Source organism: Nicotiana tabacum, chromosome 13, assembly GCF_000715075.1.
Source record: "Nicotiana tabacum cultivar K326 chromosome 13, ASM71507v2, whole genome shotgun sequence".
NCBI lineage: Eukaryota > Viridiplantae > Streptophyta > Magnoliopsida > Solanales > Solanaceae > Nicotiana > Nicotiana tabacum.
In genome coordinates this window covers 109,599,864-109,607,348 of record NC_134092.1, presented here as the reverse complement: position 1 = coordinate 109,607,348, position 7,485 = coordinate 109,599,864, and positions in this window count along the sequence as shown.

The window sequence follows — 7,485 nt, the reverse complement described above, 5'->3', positions numbered from 1 at the left end:
TTTGGAGATTCCTAGAAGAATTCGACACTATTTGTCGAAAGTTGACAATTTGAAGAACTTAAGAGTTCATAAGTTTGACTAAGAGTTGACTTTGATGTTATTAGACTCCAATTGGTGTTCTGAGACTTTGAATAGGTTTATATAGTTGAATTGAACTTGTATGCAAAGTTTGGAAGTAATCCAAAGTATTTAAGTGTGATTCGAATACTTTTTTAAAACAATGAAGATTTAGCAAATTAAGAGAAATTATATTCGGTTTAAGCCTCGACTCTTTGTGGTGATGTTTCCATGGGTGTTTTGAGGCTTTGGATAAGTTTGGATAACATATTTGTACTAGTTGGTATGATTGGATGGGGTCCCTAGGGATTGTAGTGTATTTTGGATAATTGGTTGAGAAACTAGCTAAGGATTTGAAGTTTTACCATGGTCAATATCGGGTCACGATGATCTCTTTTCGGTGTTTAGAGTGCGCAAGAATGTTCGTAACGTGTTTTATGATTGAAATGCATATATGATTTGTATCCGAGAGCTTCCAAATGAGTTTTGGATGCTAAAACGAAAATTTTCTTATTGCTGATTTTTTTTTCTGGTGTAAATAATTATGAAAATGTCATTTATGTCCTTGAAATTTTCAGATTTCTTTTAAAACTTCAAAACATCATATCTCTCTCATTTTAAGGCCAAAATAGGTGATTTAAGAGGCTATCTTGGGATTATCAAACGTGAGTTTCGGGATCATCTAAGACCTGATTTGGGCTGGAACACCTGTTGCGTATTTTACTTGTTTCGAAATTTAGTTACTTTTTCTCATAAGGTTTAGGAGCTCGGTTTTGGACAATTTTGGAGGGGATATTCACTACTTGGATTGGGCTAAATATTTTTGACTCGGATTTATTATTATTTCATGATTCCAACCTCGATTTTAGTATTTGATTAATGATTTGAATTAGAGAAATTGGGGATTATAGTAAAGAGTTTCTGAAATATAAATTGATGGTTTGAAAGTCGATTTGAGGGTGGAATCGAATGATTTTGGTATGGTTAGATTCGTATCGAAATGGATGTTCGGAATTTATGAGTTTTGTCGGGTTCTGAGGTGCAGGCCCGGGGTTTACTTTATGTGTTGACTTTTTTATTTTAGTTAAAGATCGAATCTTTATTATCCGGAATTATTTCCTATGACTTTTATTTATGATATTAAGTTATTTTTGGCTAGATTCAAGTCGTCGAGAAGTGGATTTGCGCGGGAATGGCTTATTAGTAGATTGATTTAGATTGTTTGAGGTAAGTATCTTGCCTAACTTTATGCAGGAGAACCTACCCCTCAGGATTTGGGTTGATTGTACTATTTGAATTATGTGAAAGACGTGTACATGAGGTTACGAGTGTGTATATGGGCGTATATTTGGTATTTGACCGGTTTAGACTCTTATAGCCTGTTTGGCCAAGCTGGAGAAATTAGCTTATTTTGAGAAGTATTTTTTTTTTCAAAAGTTCTTTTGAAAAATATACTTTTGGGAGAAGCAGTTTGTGTTTGGCTAATCACTCTAAAAAGCACCTTTGAGCAATAATTTATGTTTGACCAAGTTTTTCAGAAAGTGCTTTTAAGTATCAAATTACGAATAAGGACATGAATAGATTTACTTAATAGTTAATATTATAAATAAATAAATAATCTTAAAAATTTGTTATTACAGGCAATAATTAAATCTTTTTATTTTATTTAAGTAAAATATGAAAATAAAATTTAAAAGTACTTAATTCTTTTAATATAAGTTAAATGTATTAAAAATCATTCAACAAATATATAAGAATTCACCCCTAAAGTCACTATATATTAGAAAGCTACCCTAAAAATAATAAGAAATATTTATACATTAATATCCTAAGTATTAGGTTTAATGGTTATTTTGGTATATACTATATTTTGTTAAGAGTATTTTTGATAAGAAAAAAAGTCAATACTGCTTTTGCTTCTGCTTTTGGGAAGAAGCTACTTTTTTTTCTTCTCAGAAATTGCTTTTGCTTCTTCCCAAAAGCACTTTTCCCCCAAAAAAACTTGGTCAAACACCTCAAGTTAGGAAAAAAGTGCTTTTTAGAAAGAAAAAAGAAGCACTTTTGGCCTCTTGAGAAGCTTGGCCAAACAGGCTATTAGACTCCTTTCATGCATTTAATTAAAGTTGTCATTTCATGTTATATTCTCTATTGTTAAATTTTCTCTTACATACTTTATTTGAAGTTGCTAGTACATGCTCTATATTTTATTATCAAGTTTACTCTTAGATGCTTTAATTCTTGACTGCAATTACTTGTTGAATTCATGCCCTTAACTGTAACGACCCGACCTGTCGTTTTGCTTTCTAGGTCCCCGTTCCCCTAAGTAAGACTCCCCGTATGTGCTTTTGCTGTTTTATAGTTTGCGGGGATGGTTGGTTCGGGTTGAAATTGGAACTTTTAATTCCTTAATAGTGGCCTATAATGGTCAAGTTTTACTTGAGTCAACATTTTTAGTAAAATACCTCAGAACCGAAATTTGACGGTTCTAATAAGTTTGTATGATGATTTTGGACTTGGGCGTATATTCGGATCGGGTTTCGGATTACCCGGGAGTATTTCGTCGCTTAATGTTGAAAGTTGGCACATTGAAGGTTTTCTAGTTTTTTAAATTTGGTTTGGAGTAGACTTTGGTGTTATCGAGGTCCATTTGAGATTCTGAGCCTTGGAATAATTTTGTATGGTGATTTATAACTTGCACGCAAAATTTGGTGTCATTCCGAGTAGTCAACGTATGATTCGGCGTTCGGAGTAAGTTGAAAAGCTTGAAGTTCATAACTTGATTCAATTTGGTTTTTGGGTGCGATTCTTAATTTTCATATTGTTTTACGTGATTTGAGAGTTTGAGTAAGTCCATATTATGTTTATGGACTTGTTGGTGCATTTGGACGGGATCCCGGGTGGCTCGGGTGAATTTTGGACCACCCGGAGCTAAGTCCAAAAAATCTGGTGTTGCTGGTTCTGGTTTCCTTCTTCACGTTTGTGAGGGCTGTGCCGCGATCGCGGAGAAGGAAAATATGGGGGATTGCAATTTGCTCTTCGAGTTCGCGACCCCTTGCCCGCGTTCGGGAAGGTCTGTGACCTTTGGTCTTCGCGTTCGCGTGGAGCGGCCCGCGTTCGCGTAAGGAAAATGGCCTGGGAGGATGAACTTCATACCTCTTCGCGTACGCGAGGTAAACCCCGCGTTCGTGAAGCTCAAGCGTGTCAGCCTTCACGTTCGCGTGTGGTTCCTCGCATTCGCGATGCCCATTTTTCATGGGCCTGGATAGCTTGCCTTCGTGATCGAGAGTCCTCTTCCGCGATCGCGAAGAAGAAAATACCTGGGCAAGAGTATTTTTAAATCGGGACTTAGGCTGATTTTCTTCATTTCTCTCACTTGTTGGTCGAATTTAGAGCTCTTTGAAGAGGGATTTTCACCTAGCACTTTGAGCTAAATACTTTCTAGATAATATGAGTTTAAATCATGCATTATGGGTTAGATTTCAACATAAAAATTATGGAAATTATAAGTTTAGTGGAATAACCTAGGTCTTTGATAAAAATGGGATTTAACCACAAAAACGATTATGAAATCGGGTAGAAATTATATATTTGGGTTCGTGAGGTTATGGGTAACATTTATCTTCAAAACTTTCCGAAATCCGGGTACGTGGGCCCGGGGTGAATTTTAGGAATCTTCCAATTTGGGTTGAATAATTACTATAATAGCTAAATTATAAACTTTTGAGTATATATTGATTAATTTATATAATATTTGGCTATCTTCGGATTGTTCGGCACCAACTTGAGGCTTTTAGAGTGAATTTGTGGACCGAAAAGTGAACTTTGGGACGAGGTAAGCCTCTTGCCTAACCTTGTAAGAGGAAATTTACCTCATAGGTGTTTTAAATTACTATTTGCTACTAATTGTGGGTGCTACGTACGCACGAAGTGACGAGATTCCGTGCGTAGCTATAAATCATGCTTATGTCTGGGTAGTTTTAAGACTCTATCATGCAATACTTATATTAATTGCACTCTACTTGTTAATTTAAGTGCTTAAATTATATTGAAACTTGATAAAGGATTCATAAAGATCAAATTTCATTTACTTTGAGTTTTGGCAGGTTACTTGACCGTTAGTAGAAATTGTGCCTCCTTGTATAGTAGTCTTGTAGTAGCCGTTAAATCAGATTTTGTAGAGTATTCTCTCTTCTTGTGGAGTGGGCCGAATGCATCGGCAGTATAATAGATGTATCTATGGTTCACGCCGGTCGACCCTCGACAGTGTACACATTATTCTAGATCGGGTCGTATGACCTTGACATAAATCGTGCGTAATAATACTCGTAGCCTGATTATGCTTGATATTACTTACATGACTTGAGACTTTATAATTTACGTGATGGCTCGTATTTGTTGAACTTGGTATGTGTTAGTTGGAGATCTTAATTGACATCTAGTTAAAGAATCAATTATTTACTGTTCATTATTGCATTATTATTATTGATGTATCCAATGCCTATTTAGAATTTCTGTAGTTTATTTATTGGCCCATAGTAAGTGTCGATGTCGACCCCTCGTCACTACTTCTTCGAGGTTAGACTAGATACTTACTGGGTACATGTTGTTTATGTACTTACGCTACACTTCTGCACTAATCGTGCAGGATTTGAGGTAGGTGCATCTGGTAGTCATTCATGCGCATACCCCCGTTACCCCGAGGCATAGTGGTGAGCTGCTCTCTGTGTCCGTTCTGCAGTAACCGCAATCTCTCTTTTGTATTTATTTTCTGTCTATCTTATTCGAGACAATAGTATAGATGGTTTTGTATTAGTTGCTCATACACTTGTGATACCGGATTTTGGGGATATTCTAGTAGACACTTTATGGTTTTGAGTATTAGATTCATTGTATTTACTTTTTCGTTAGTTTATGCTTTACTTTTCTATAAATTCCTACTAATCATTCTCTTAATAAATAAAAATCAAATACTTTGAAATTATTAAAAAGAATAAAAACATGGCTAATTCACCATTGGCTTGCCTAGCGGCGACGTTGGGCGCTATCACGACCTATAAGGAAATTGGGTCGTGATAACTTGGTATCAGAGCACTAGGTTCATGCAGGTCTCACAAGTCATGAGCAGACCTAATAGAGTCTTGCGGATCTATAACGAGTCGGTCGGTCGTTTTGAGATTTGTAGCCCCATTCCCCCATTTACTGCTCATTTTGTACTTTATAGCTGTTATGTAACTTACCGGGGTAGTAGGTTCGGGTCCGGTGCGATTTCAGAATGAAATGAGAAACTTAATCTCAAGGTTGAAAGCTCAAGTTGAAATGATTGACCGGATATTGATCTTTGAGTAAATGACTTCGGAACAAAGTTTTGATGGTTCTATTAGCTCCGTTAGGTGATTTTGGACTTAGGAGCGTGTCCGGATGGTGATTTGGAAGTCCGTAGTGGAATTAGGCTTGAAATGGCGAACGTTGGATTTTTTGGAAAGATCGACTGGGAGTGGAATTTTTGATATCGTGATCGAATTCCGATTTCGGAAGTTGGAGTAGGTCAGTAATGTCATTTGTGACTTGTGTGCAAAATTTGAGATCAATCGGATGTGATTTGATAGGTTTCGGCATCGTTTGTATAAATTGGGAGTTTAACGTTCACTAGGCTTGAATCTATGTGCAATTCGTATTTTTGATGTTGTTTGAGGTGGTTTGGAGGTCCGACTAAGTTCGTATCATATTTTAGGACCCGTTGGTATGTGTGGTTGAGATCCGGGGAGACTCGGGTTGATTTCGGATGGTTAGCAGATCGATTTGAAGTTTGAAGGAAGTGCTGAAGTTCAGCAGCTTCTGGTGTAATCGCACCTGCGGAGTGGGGATCGCAGGTGCGATCTCGCAGAAGCGAGAGGTGAACCGCAGAATCGGCCAAGGAGGAGTTGAGCAGAGGTCACAAGTGTGAGGTCCTTTCCGCACCTGCGATGCCGCAGATGCGGTTGGGTTTACGTAGAAACGAAGCTGGGCTGGCTGCATGTGCGAGGCATTAACCGCATCTGCGAGCCCGCAGGTGCGAGCGAGGCTCCGTAGATGTGGAATTGAGAGAGGGGTCTGTTTCCGCAGAAGCGGGGAATTGACCGAAGAAGCGGTTCCACGGGTACGGACATATGGCCGCAGGTGTGAAAAGCCTGGGCAGATTATTAAAACAAGGGTTCACGATTTTGGCTTCATTTCAAACATTTTAAGCACGGTTTAGGCAATTTTTTAGAGGGTTTTTGAGGGAATTCTTGAGGTAAGTCCCTTGTGCTTATTTTTGATCAATAATATTGCTTCCCCATTGATTCTCCCACCTAGTTGGTGTGAATTTAAGGTGTAGATTGGGAGTTTGAGGTTAGGGATTTGGAGAGTTTGATTTGGGGGTTTGGATGACGATTTGGTGTTAGATTTTGATAAATTTAGTATGGATAGACTCGTGGTTGAGTGGGCCCGAGGCCGGCTTTTGAGCCAATTTTTTATTTTTATTAATAACGTAGCATTTTCTTATGGAGTTGATTTCATTAGCCTGTATTGATTTTGTCGTATTGTTTATGGCTATATTCGAGGCATTCAGAGGCCGTTTCGCGAGGCAAGGGTGTGTTGGAGTAGAGATTTGCTCGTATTGAGGTAAGTAATAATTCTAAATTTGGTTATGAGGGTACAAAACCTCGTATTACGTGTCATGTATTTGGTTTTGAGGTGACGCACATGCTAGGTGACGGGCGTGTGGGCGTGCACCGTAGGAATTGTGACTTGGTCAAATTTCATGGAACCGTGTAGTTGTATAATCTGTTGTTATTGATAAGTAGGGATTTTGACCGCTTATTTGCTCTCTTTTACTTGTGTTTTAGCTCAAAAATGCTTAAAGGTATTTCCGGGAACTAATAAAATGTGCTTTTGTACAGGAATATTGGGAGACGAGCCAAAGAAGTCAAAATCAACTCATAAAGGAGTAAAAAATGGACAAGGACCAAAACAAGGCAAAAAGGCTCACAGTGCGGACCGCACAATACCGCAGAACAATGAAACATCACTGTCAGATGTCCTTCAAAGTATGCAGACCGCACAATTATTATACGGCCGCAGAAGAGGAGATTCAAAGATTTAGTTTTTGGGCAGCTGAAGATATGCGGACTGCACCATAATTGTGTGGCCGCAGGATGACAAGTGTGGACACACTCATAATTGTGCGGTCCGTAGAAGAGAAGAATCAGAGAGCCATGTTCCAGTCCAAGTTCAAGTGTGCGACCACACTCAGAATTGTGCGGTCCGCACAATCAAATGAAGTGCGGCCGCATCCCACTTTTATGCGATCGCAGAAGGCCCAGTTGACCAGTCAAGCTCAGAGTACAGACCGCACACAGAATTGTGCGGTCGCACAACCTCCGCAGGGGCATTTTTGTCAGATATTTT